We start from the raw sequence: 13,059 nt of genomic DNA, 5'->3' as shown, positions 1-13,059 counted from the left end.
GGGGTGGGGAGGGACTACTCGTTGATCTGGTATGCAGCTTCTCATTGTGGTGGCTTCTCTTGTTGGCGAGCAGAGACTCTAAGGTGCACGAGCTTCGGTAGTTGCAGCGCACACACTCATAAGTTGTGGCACACACACTTAGCTGCTGCACAGTGTGTGACCTCTTCCCGGACCAGAGGTCAAACCTGTGTCCCCAATGCAAATCTGCATTGGCAGGCAGATTCTTATCCACTGCACCACCAGGCAAGTCGATTCCTCTGCCTTGTTACTAGCTCCCAAGGTTCTTCTCTGATCTACTGTGTGCCAGCTGGGATCACAATCCTTTCTCTGCTTCTCTGGTCATAAACAAACAAAATAGCTCTTTTGAGATTTTTTTTTTTTGTCCCAGGGAGATTTTTAGTCAGGAAATACTATGTCCTAAATGTTCCTTCTTTTATCTTCCCTCTCTTCTCTGTCTTCCTTCTCCCTCCTCCAATCAAGACACACTTAAACACCTAGGCATGATTATATTACTCTTCCTTTTCAGACACACAGAGGCAAAAACAAAAAAAAACCTGCCTGGCAGGAAGTAGCAGACTTGAGGCTCTGGAGTCCAAGCTCCTAACCACTGCCCTATATTGAATCAGGTCCCATCAATGTGACCTATCCAGAAATAAAGGTTAGGAGAGGGGAAAGGAAAGGCTTCCCTGGGTCACTGAGGGTCACGTAGGAAAAAGGAGATGCTCAGAATGAGACAGTTTCTATGGATTCGGTACCTCCAATCCTGCCTGGGATCCAGGCTAAAATACAGATATTGACATGTGAAGAACAGCCTGAAGTCAGGACTCAAATCAGGTCAAATAACTGGCAAGCACAGTTATTTGGCTAACTTGGATGAGAGGCCAGAGGCAGGTTTACAACACACCTTTTCTTTGAAAGTTCCCAGGAAAAGGATTCATAAACTATATGAACTTCAAGCCCTTAAGCAGTATTTCCTTTTTTTGCTAGCATAGGTGAAAGGGCAGGAAAGTGACAGATTTTTTTTTTCCCTGTACTAAAGCTATTTTATTGAATCTTTCTGGGCTCACTAAGAGTCCTCAAGGTCTTCTTACCCATTCTTGACTTCAAAAGGTGAACTCTTGGCAGACTCTGCCCAAAAACAGGCAGAATTGAGCCCAGACACAGTAGCTCTTTATTTCTGAGTGAGAGAGAGTTTGGTTCTCTAGAAGGTGTGAAAAAAAAAAAAAAAACCCAAACCTGTATGAGCACAAGGGATTACACCAAAGGAAAACAAAGTCTTTCCAATTAGCTTTTCCTGGTTTCCAAACAGTAGCCTTTTGTTTCCTGAGGTTGGCTTAAAGAAACCTAAAAAACAAACAAAAGAAACAGTTCTCTTTCTCTATTAGCCTAAAAATAGATAAAAACTCTCCAAAAAAGTCCATGAAATGTGGGGAAGATAACTTATAGTAAGTACCCTCATGTCTCTAAGTTCATACACACGAAAGGTGTATGTCAAAGAGGGGCACTGGAGAATCAACACCTGACTCACATACACACCTGGCAGGTGGGGTCAAATCTTGTTAGGGCAAATCTCTTTATAACCAAACTGTTTAAATTTCAACAGATGGAAGCATGAAATTCCTGATCATCTACAGGATAGGTTACTATTCAGTGGGCACCTCAAACCACTATAAAAATTAATGAACTGGTACCCCTGTGCAGATCTGGCAGCCCTAGTATGTCACTGATGAAAGTATACACATTCATTCAACATATACTTTTGAATGCCTACAAAGCATAACTTGGCTATTCCACAAAAAGCCCCTCTTGTTCCTCAAGGCAGTGTCTCCATACTGTTTGCCACCCACATGGTTGTCATTCCCAACGTGATGAACAATTCTCAGACCCCAGTCTACAGCCACAACCGCTCCCCTTTCCACTCCCCCCAGTAAAAACATAACAGAACACAGGTAAGTTCACATGACTTCATTCAAGGACTAACCTTGAATTCTCTCAACATTAAGAAAAAACCAAACAACATACACAAACTTTCAAAGCAGTGAACTATTTGAGTTGCTTCTCCCAATTGTTAGTGAAACCTTGCCAAGGCTGACAAACTTTGAGTAAGTTAACCCCAATCTTTTCTCTCCCAGTCTTCTCTCCTTGATAGGGATTCAGCGAACTCTCCTCCCACTCCTGAATCATAACTTAGAAAGGAGATCAAAGGGTGATGTTTCTGGAGGCAGAGAAATCTTATTCTGCCCTCAAGGTCAGAAGCCAGCATTCTCCAAATACCCTTCAGGTTATTCTGCACAAGATTCAACCCTGCCAGAAAGAAACCAAACAGTACCCACAAATACCTTAAAAGTATTTAAGACCAACAGTGTCTATCCCTTGGTCAGTATTACCCCTAGTAATATTTAAGGGAAGACAGAACATTGAATAAGTTCAGAACTAGGCTGCATTCTTAAAGAGGAATATAATCCTTAAAAAGAAACAACTGGGAAGATAAAATAGATGCCCTAAAAAGAAGGATGAAATTTCAAAAGGCCAACAGAAAATAAATCAAAACAAACTCAAGCACACCAAGTCAAATGTTAAGTTTCATTGAAACTATTTACTTCATTTTTAAAGAAAAGGCAAAAACTTTCAACATGGACACTGAGGCTTTAGAGTATCCAATTTATCCTTGTGTTGACAACTGCTGTTTTTCCTTTAAAAAAAAAATATGCACCAAGAACTCAAATATTCTTTTGTATTTTCAGGTAGAAATCTAATTCCTGGCCAACTACAGAGCATGACTCAGGCAAATCCCCTATTAAAATGTCACAGTAAATGGCAAAAATCAATAGATTGATTTTGCAAACTAGAAAAGTTGAAAGATTAAGACAAAATGAGCAAACTTTCAGTCTTTCTATATATTGAATACTTTTATTCTCAGAACCAGTAGAGTTTATTCACAAACTTTCATTTTTTTAAACTTTTTTTATAGTAAATCTCTTGAGATGTATCTCCCGCCAGTTAAAAGAAAAAACTCACAAGAAATGAATTATACAGCAAGGAGAAACAGAAAAGCTAGACTGGTTTAAAAAAACTGATACAAAGTCTCAATTAATTCTTTAGCTGGCCTGACTTTTCTATCTCACCATGCTGTAAAACAAAAAGAATAATGAGCCATCTTTGAGGTGCTCATCTTCATAAGTCATGTGGGGAATTCAAATAACACTCATTTACCTGAATAGCTAAAAGAGGACAATAGACAATAACAAGCATTGGCAAGAATGCAGAGCAACTAGGACTCACATAAACTGTTGGAAATATAATTAATAAAACCACTCTGGCAGTATCTACTACAGCTAAACTGAGTGGCTCAGCAATTCCACTCCTAGATACTTATCCTATCAGAAATGTATACATATGTTCATGAGAAAACTTGCACAAAGTTGTTCATAACAACAATGTTCATATTGGTCCAAAATAAAAACAACTCAATGCATATCTCCAGTAGGATGGATAAACAGTAGTATATTCACACAATGGAACACAATAAGAAATGAAAATAAATAACTCATAGCCATATGAAACAACATGGATCAATCCTACAAATACGACACGGAGAGAAGCCAGACACAATAAAGTACATGCTCTGTGACTTTATATGTATAAAAAAAAATCTGACAAAAGCAATCAATGATATTAGAAGGATACCCTTTGGGCTAGAGTAGTGAATAGAAGTGAGTATAATACAAAGATGATCAGCTTGGGTCTATGGCTCTATGGGAAGGCAGGCAAGGGAGTTATCTGATAGAAAAGTGAGTCAAAACATCACATAATATGGACAACTCCAGCCCCTAAAAAAATCTGCTCTTAAACCAGCATTTTTTATAGGAAAGAACAATTCTATTAAGAGGAATACAAAAAAAGAGAGGGATTGGAGAGAGAGAGGGAAAGGCACAGGGAGAGGAGGAAGGATAAATAAATTCAGGCTGAATGAATAAATTCAGGCTGAATAAATTTGATTTCTACCTATGCTCTAATTATTTTTTCATATTTTCTCTAAGATCAAAGGGTAAACAAGTCAGAATTACCAATAGAAATCTGAACAAACATAGCCAAAAATGCATTGCTAACAACAAATTTAAGTTTTTGCCTCTAATCAAGCCAAAACTTATATAAAATATCAAAAGGAGTCTTAACTTCAATGCAATAAATGGAAACCAGCAAGAATGGAAGTTCCTCTTGTATACTTCTCAAGGGATTAGATAATTATAAAAATGCATTAGTATGTCTCCTGAGACTTTAAGCCCCATTGCTCAATTCCATTAACTAAGTGTTTTTGTTTTTTTTTTTCCTGGCTGTGCTGCAAAGCTTGCAGGATCTTAGTTCAATCAGGGATTGAACCCAGGCCCCAGCAATGAAAGTGTTGAGTCCTAACCACTGGACCACCAGGGAGTTCCCCAAATGAAATTTTTAAAAAAGAGAAAAAAAAACAAAAAACCACCCTACAACAGAACTACAGGGTTCCTGAAATATATAACTCTTTCCAATTAACTGATTGCTTCCGTAACAAAAGAAACGAGGATACTTAATTTCTGACAGGCTTTTCCGGTGTATATACCTGTACACTAATAGCTAACTCAACAGTGTATCTATTCCGAGACTCTTCATCAATGAGACTATCATTTGCTTCCAGCATTCATACTTTAAATGTAAAGCTGAAGGAAGGAAAAGGCAAAGGAGTACCTGAGTTTAGAAGTCAAAGAGAGAAAATTAAAACTGCTGTACTGTATCACCTGCTCTGCTTATGGAGAGTACCCGCTCACAGGCAATTCACACACCTAGTAGCTGGTGTGTTTTCATAAGAGCCTCACTGTCAGGATCCTCCATTCAAGACAGTTCTGTTGTTCTCTTTCACTGCCCTTTCCAATACACACACACACACACACTCCAACAAACATGAGCTTGCCACCTCTCCACAGCCTTATCAAGTGTGGAACGCTTTATTTAAAATTACACACATAACTGAAGAAAGAGAACTAAAATTAATAAGATAAAAATAATAGGGTACCTAATAAATAATGGGAAGCAAAGGGGGAAGGAAGAAAAGAGAGGTGGGAGATAATAAAAATTCCACTCCTTCCTTAGCAGGGAGTTAATAGCTATAGTTAAATTTGTGAACTCAAGTGCAGACTGTGGCAGCCTAAAATGCAAGCTACACATTCTTTGACACTCTTCCCATCAAGTGGCTGGTCTAGATCCCCTCCTCTCAGTCTGAGCAGGCTTTGTGACTGACTCAATCAACAGAGTTTGGTGAAAAGGAAGTTATGTAACTTCTGAGATTTGGTCATAAAAGGTCAAGAAGATTCCAACTGGTTCACTGAGGCACTCATAGCTCAAGTTAACTGTATGTGTCCACTTGGAGGGTGTTTTGGGATGAGATTAACATTTCAATTGGTGAATTCTGGGTAAAGCAGATTGTTCTCCGTAATATGAGTGGGCCTCACCCAATCAGTTGAAGGCCTGAATAGGACCAAAAAGAGTGGCCTCCCTGAGCAAGCAGGAATTCTCCAGAAGACTGCCTCGAGTCTTCATCTGCAACATTAGCTATCCTGGATGTCCAGGCTGTTGCCTCACACCGCAGATTTTGGAAATCACCAACCTCCATAATCTTCAGCCAATTCCTTATAATAAATCTTTCTATAAATACATGCACATCCTATTGGTCTGTTTCTCTTCAGACCCTGATTAATATCTGGGGAAAGCTGGTGGTCATGTAAGTAGAGAGACTACCTGGGGCCACCATGCTGAAGCTGCCACGTGTAGGTATTCCAGTCAACAATCAGTATGCGCCCAGTCTTCCAGCCATTCATCCCAAGGCACATGGCATGGAAGTAAAGCCTTCCTGGACCATCCAGCCCAGCCAATTCACCAGCTGCATGCTACAGAGAGACCTCAGTCAATGCCTCAGGAGGAGGAGAAGCCAGGCCCTACCTGCATCCTTGACCCACGGAACACATAATACCATGAAACAACTGTCTAAGCCACTGAATTTTAAGTTCAATGATAACCACCAAAAGAACTAAAAACAGAAATAGTTTACGGTTATCACACTGGAGAAGAGACTGTGGCTGAGCTGGGATCAGAAAGGAGTAAAGGGTTTTAAGTTTTCACTTTAAACACTGTTTTGTTATCTGCATTATTCTTACTATGTACAGATATTACTATAGAAATTTAAACAATTTTAAATTAAAGAAAAAACAGCAGCAAACATGTTCAGCACTTACTGTGTACCAAATTTCAATGTGCTCTCTGTGCTGTTTTAACTAATTTAATCCTCAAAATAACTCCATGAGGGGAGTGCTTTTATTATCTCTTTTTAATAGATGGGAAATTGAGACACAGAGAGATTCAGTAACTGTATTAAAGGTCACACAGCAAGCAGCAGCACCTAGACTCAAACTAGCCAGTCTGGATTCAGAGCTATAACATTTCCACAAAGATTACTATGCTGGTTCAGCAGTCACAAAGTCATTAGATGAAGGGCACAATCTCAAATTGCCATTCACCTGGGTCTCCAAGCATGTGACTAACAATGCTATCATGTGTCAAGCACTGCTGGACTTCCTTGCTTCTTCAAAGGCTATGAGCTAAACTGAAATGCCTTTTACTCTAGTCCCCACCTGTACACATTCTTCAAGGTTCAATCTCCCTAAACATCACCCAAATCTCTCTCTTCAGTGTTACTTTCCCCTACTTTTCCAGTGAGCCATTTTATCAGATATTCCCATCCTTCTGCCTCCAATTCAATTTTCTATCTTTCCAACTCCCCATCTGCTATGAACCAAATGAGGGTCTTCAACTCTGAATTCTCCCACCAGGCCCTTGCATAAAATAAAAATGTAATTATCACTTATTAAAGCTCACCGACGTTCTTTTATTCTAAATGAAAGTTAGTGGAGCAGCCTTCACCTTAGAGAAATTTTCACCGAATTTTATTTGAGAGCAAAGAGGGAAGAGAGGGGTTAAGCACAATTCTAATCAGTATATACTACTCCTCAGTATATACCCTAAACACAAATTTGTAATGTATATCAAGTCATACAGTAGAATGTTCAAGTCACACTATTCCCCATGGACAAAATTTGGAAACTATTCAAATGCCCATCAACCCTAGAATGGATAAACTGTGGCGTAGTCACAATGAAACACTGGAGAGCAATGATAATGACTGAACTACAGCCACATGCAACAACATGGCAACGTATCACAAACATAATTTTGAGTGAAAGAAGTCAGATACCAAAAACAAAACACACAGGAAAACCACAAAAACATACTATATGATCCCATGTATATAGATCACCAGGACAGGCAAAACTAACCTATGGTTGAGACAGTAGTTACCTCTGGGAAGAGAGTATGACTGGGGAAAAAAAAGCATGGCATTGCTCTGTATCTTTATCTCAGTGCTGGTTATAAGTTTATGTTCACTTTGTGAACATTCATCAAATTATACACCTAAGATGTATATGTGTCTTATAGTTCAACTTTAAGAATTACTTTACAAGATGCATAAGCCAAGCCACCATATAGCAGGCATAAAACACCCTGTAACATTTGAAACCAACTTGGCTTCATTCGATTTGAGGGCAGAAGAGAAGTGCAGTGGTTGTTGCATAATTTGGATAGCTTCAACTCTGCTCACTGAAATGTGATTTTTAGAACATGCACAAATAGTCCAACAAACACCTAAGTGAAACATTTGAAATTTCTCACTGAGATCCCCTTTGCTGCTTCTGAATGTGCTCACTCTTCTCCATTTTAACACACTTCAGCTCCCACAAGTACTCCCCTTTCAGGCTTTCTCCAATCCTTTCCTTAATTTCTTAAATTACCTCCAACTAGACCCTTTCCCATCCTCTTCCTCAGACCAGGGGTTATATGAGAGCAGATGCTCTCTCACTGGCTTCCCTGATGGTTCAGCAGGTAAAGAATTTGCCTGCAACGCAGGAGACATAGGAGATGTGGATTCTCAGCACTCACGCAAACAGGTACCTTACTCACCAAATCATTTCAAGTCTGAATGTAACCATCCTAAGGGCTATTTGCCTGTGGTTTCTTTCTTTGGGGACAGTGGATACTTTAAAATCTAGAGTCCTTTTCTTCCCTCTAACACCTCCTCCCAAAACAAACATACACATACATAAAACAGAACTTAACATCTGCTGAGGTAGAACCTCAACTAAACTGATTTGTGGACTTGGCAAATCTAAAGTGCAAAAAGTGTCCCAAAGCACGAGTGTGCCCTTCCTACAGGGATAAAATGCAGTCCTAATTTGTGTGTTTTTAAAAGAGGCAATTATTCCTCTACTGGAAGCCTCTCCTCCATCCTTAGATACTGTAATCTCCAGAGGACAATGTCCAGAGACATGTCCAGACAACCATTCTTTATTTTTCTTCCACTGCTTCAGCAGCTACACCTCTTCCCAAATCTACTAACTGAAAAAGGACTGAAGTTAATCTGTCAGTTTTCTCATTCAATTTCCATCTTGAGAAAGCTTCACCTTAGAATGAGGGAGTGGGAGGCAGGGGGAAGGGGAGTGGGGAATAACTGATTAATGGGTAAGGCGTTACTTTGGGAGGTGATGAAAATGTTCTGGAATTAGATAGTAGGGATGCCTACACAACTTTGTGAATAAATTTAATGGCACATTTGTCATGTGTCAACTTTTAAAATAAATAAAATGTGGGAAAGCCTAAGGTTTCTGTAGAGAAAGTTGGATGAAGCGAGCAAATAGCAGATGGACAGCTAAGTACCACCTAAAAACGAAGCTGAATAAATTCACGGAAGTAAAAATGAGGAAACTGGCCCTGACTTTTCATTCAGCTCAGAGATGGATGGGATGAAGCTGGGGCAAGAAAGTGCACAATTACAGAACTGGGTAGTTAACTTTCCTTCTTGGTCTCCAAGCGCCTGTCTTGATATAATACTTCAATTAATTCGACGAGACGAACCTCAGCAGAGACCATGTGCAGACAGCGAGCGCTGGGGGACGCCATAGATTGTTTTTAAGGCTCACTCAACAAAGCCCTCTCCAAGCCACCCCGGTGCAGCACAGTTCTTGCTGACTTGCAGGACCTGCCGCGAAGAGTTGCCTCTGAGAGTTCCACACTGACCGGGTGAAGAACGGGCAAGGGGAGGACGCTGCTGTGGCCATGGGAAGTGGGAGGAGGGGGAGTTGAGGGTCCAAGTCTGCTTAAGGGCGCTCGCAGCCTCCCTCGACGACCACCAGAAGCCCCCGGAGACTCCAGAAGCCCACGCTGTCCCGGCGGGGTTCGACTGGCCGCAGGCCCAGGGCGCCCACACCCCTCCCCCACCTCCCGGCCCCGGCAACCTCGGCCGGAGCCATCTCCAAGTCGGTTGAGGGAGACCGAGGCCACCTGCCGCTCCGCCGCTGAGGAAGAAAGTGGTCGACTGCCACTCCCTCCAGCGGAGCTGAGCCGAAAACTTCTCGGGGAGACGCCTCGGAGAGCTCTCTCACTCGATCCCGGACTAATGAAAGGGCCCCGGGGCCACAGGGCCGTGAGTCCCGATCCGGGACGCGTCCGCACCCTCCCGCCTCCTGGCCCGGCTCGGACTTTCCCGCTGACCCCGAGCCGGGCGCGCCGCACTCCCCTTCCAAAACCCCCGAGCCCCTCCGCCAGTGCGCCGAACCCCGCGGGTCGCGGGGTCGCAGGAACCTCTCAGACCCCGTCCCTAGGCCCGTCCTGAGGCCGCCGGGGTAAACCCGGCAAAAGAGAGCCTGCGAGGGACTGCCCTCCGCCACCGCCACGGCCGCCGTGCGCCCCGGCGCGCCCCAAGCTGGCCTGACTGGGCGTGGAGACCAACCCGGAGCAGGGTCGGAGCCCCACGCCCCCGGCCAACCCGCCCGGGAAGGTGGCGCAACGCAGCCCTCAGCTCCACTCACCTCCAGCAGCTTCTCTCAACCTGCGGCGCGCGCTGGCCGCTCGCTGCCTCGCCCGCAGCTCAGGGACCTCGGAGAAGGGGGCGGGGCGCAGGGGGCGGAGCCGGCCCCGGGCTAGTGAGCGCCAGAATTAAACCCCGAACGTACCGGATCAACCCGGGCCCCGCTGCTACCGCAAAGGCAAGGAAGTCGGGGGCGACCCGCAAGCCTCCGACTCCGGGCGGGAAACGGCTGCGGCTGCGTCCCGGAGCGGGACGGAGGGACAGCTCGGGCCTGCAAAACCCCAGACGGCTCCCGGGACCTCAAGGAACCCTGGCTTTCGGCGGCGCTCTCTTTGTACCCGCGCGAGCCGGCCGGCGGGCAGACTCCAGTGCGCCTGCGCGCCGATCAGACTCTACCAGGCCCACGGGGCACCTTCGCGCACCTCCACCGCCTCACCCCGGTCCGCTGGCTTCTGCACCGCGAGCAGCAGGCAGAGCCGCTCCTTCCGCCCCGGCACGCTCCTGCTGCAGCTGTGTGTTTACTTTCTTTCCCCGAGGGAGAGGAAAAAAATCCATCCCTAGTGAGATGTGCGTCAGTTCGATTCTATCAGCTCTTACCCAGAGGGGTACCTGGAAGCGGGAGGCTGGCACTGGTAACACGCCGGCTTAGCGCCTTTTACTGGGCCTTCCCTCCTCACCAGCTAAAGAAATTGATCAGGGACTGTCGGCTTGTTTCCTGGCCCCTGGTGACAGCGGGACTCTGGAGCATGCAGGGATCTGGTTTTCTGCAGGTGCCTGAGCTGGACGAGCTGTGTCCTCCGTGCGTTCGCGCCGGCTCGGCTGCAGGACGGGTCCTCTGTGAAAAGGAGAGAATGCATGTCCAGAAGGGTGTAGGTGTTGTGGGGACTTCAAAGAAGACGCAGTGCCTGGCTAGGCAGCTTAGAAGCGAACTGGGAAGTCAGACACTCTCAATCCGCAGCAACCTAAGCGGGTGCAAGGGAGGCTGTGACTTGAATCTTCTTTCAAATTGAAGATGGTTTGAATAAACAGGACGGGAGGACCGACAAATATTACCAAGAAACACTAATGCCAGCTCTCCAATCACTGATTTTTCTTAAGCTCGGGGCGGGGCTGTTCACCCACTAAGGTCTCCAGCGCAGCACACCTCCCAGAGGGGCTTTAGGCAGTCACAATATTTTTGCAAGTAGGTTAAAGCAAAGAGTCATTATGAGATGCTAGCCTCTGGGGAGAAGAGGCTGTGAAATCCCTATATGTTCACAGCAAAGCACACCTGCAGATTCCTGAAACTGATGGCCCCTGCCTGTGAAGATAAGCGAAGGACAGCTCAAAGATACATGGCGGCCTGAAATCTCACTTAAAAAGCTCAGACCCTTTGCAAGCTCATCAGGTGACAGTAAACAAACTCTTCTCCTTCTCCTTGACCTCCGTTTCTTTATTTGTAGAATAGGCTATATGGATTCAATAGATCTTCTTTAAAATTCCCCCTGCCCCAAATGTCTATGATTCTATGTAAACAATACTTTCATTGTTTATTGTTTTATTGAGATGGTTGGATGGCATCACCAACTGGATGGATATGAGTTTGAGCAAGCTCCAAGAGTTGGTGATGGACAGGGAAGCCTCGCGTGCTGCAGTCCATGGGGTCACAAAAAGTCAAACACGACTGAGCCACTGGACTGAACTGAAACAATACTTATTCCCAAGGGGGGTCCTGCATACACAAAGGATGCCATCCATCCTTTTTTTTCTCCTTGCTTACATTTACTCAGTAAACATTTATTTCATAGGTCCTATTGGCTCAGTGGTAAAGAATCTGCCTGCCAATGCAGGAGACACAGGTTGATCCCTGGATGGGAAAGATCCCTGGGAGAAGGAAATGGCAAGCCACTCCAGTATTCTTGCCTGGGAAATCCCATGGACAGAGGAGCCTGGCAGGCTACAATCCACGAGGTCGCAAAGAGTCAGACAGACTGAGTGACTAAACAGCAACAAATGAAGATAAATCTAATCAATCAAAACCATGGCATGTGCGCTAAGTCGCTTCAGTTGTATTTGACTCTTTGAGACCCCATGGACTGTAGCCTGCCAGGCTCCCCTGTCCATGGAATTCTCTAGGCAAGAATACTGGAGTGGGCTGCCATTTCCTCCTCAAGGGGCTCTTCCTACCCAGGGATTGAACTCACGTCTCTTATGTCGCCACACTGGCAGGTGGGTTCTTTACCACTAGCACCACCTAGGAAGTCCCCCAAAGTATGGCAGATTCTGAAATTTTAGCAGGCTTATATTTGAAGTTTTGTTTATTTTTAGTCATTTTTCTATTGAGATGCAATTCACATAGCATAAAATTTGCTCTTAAAGTGTATAATTTCGTGATTTTGAATATATTTAGTTATGCGACCATCATCACTATCTGATTCCAGAACATTTTCATCATTTTCAATAACAAACTCCATACTCATTAGCAGTCACTCCTCACCCACCCTCTTAGCCCCAAGCCACCACTAATCTACTTTCTGTCTCTATGAATTTGCCTATTCTGGACATTTCATATAAATAGAAGCATGTAATATGTAGCCTTTGGGTTTGGCTTCTTAAACTTAACATTTGTAGGGTTCAACCAAGTTGCCACATGTATTAGTACTTCATTCCTTTTTATAGTTGAATAATCTTCCACTGTATGGATAAGACCACATTATGTTTATCCATTCATACATTGATGGGCATTTTGGATTGTTTCCACTTCTTGGCTCTTAAGAATAATGCTGCTAAGACATTCGTGTACAATTTTTTGTGTAAACACATCTGTTCATTTCGCTTGTGTATATGTCTAGGAGTAGAATTTCTTGGCTAAACTTTTTGAGGAGCTAATACCCTTTTCCAAAGTGGCTGTACTATTTTATATTGCTATTATGAGGGTTCTAATTTCTTCAAATCCTTACTGACTGTTGTTATATATGTATGGTAGGTGGTAGTTCAAGATTTTAATTTGCATTTCCCTAATGACTAGTAATGTTGAGCATCTCTTCATATCTTTATCGGGGCCACTTGTATATCTTCTTTGGAGAAATATCTATTCAAATACTTTGCTCATTTTAAAATTGGGTTATGTGTCT

The 13,059-nt window shown here is 43.8% G+C and overlaps 1 protein-coding gene across 1 annotated transcript in view; it reads right to left on the bottom strand.

The window, feature by feature from the left end:
* KANK1 (KN motif and ankyrin repeat domains 1) overlaps nucleotides 1-10,051 on the bottom strand; it is a 213,263-nt gene extending 203,212 nt beyond the window's left edge. Inside the window, exon 1 of the mRNA XM_043486548.1 lies at nucleotides 9,948-10,051. The gene's annotated coding sequence lies outside the window, so the exon portion shown is untranslated. The remainder of the gene's footprint in view (nucleotides 1-9,947) is intronic.
* Between the last annotated feature and the right edge of the window lie 3,008 nt (nucleotides 10,052-13,059).

This window comes from Cervus canadensis, chromosome 14, assembly GCF_019320065.1.
Source record: "Cervus canadensis isolate Bull #8, Minnesota chromosome 14, ASM1932006v1, whole genome shotgun sequence".
In the NCBI taxonomy this organism is placed as follows: Eukaryota; Metazoa; Chordata; class Mammalia; order Artiodactyla; family Cervidae; genus Cervus; species Cervus canadensis.
The sequence above is the reverse complement of the archived record's forward strand: the minus strand, read 5'-3'. Positions and strand labels throughout refer to the sequence as shown.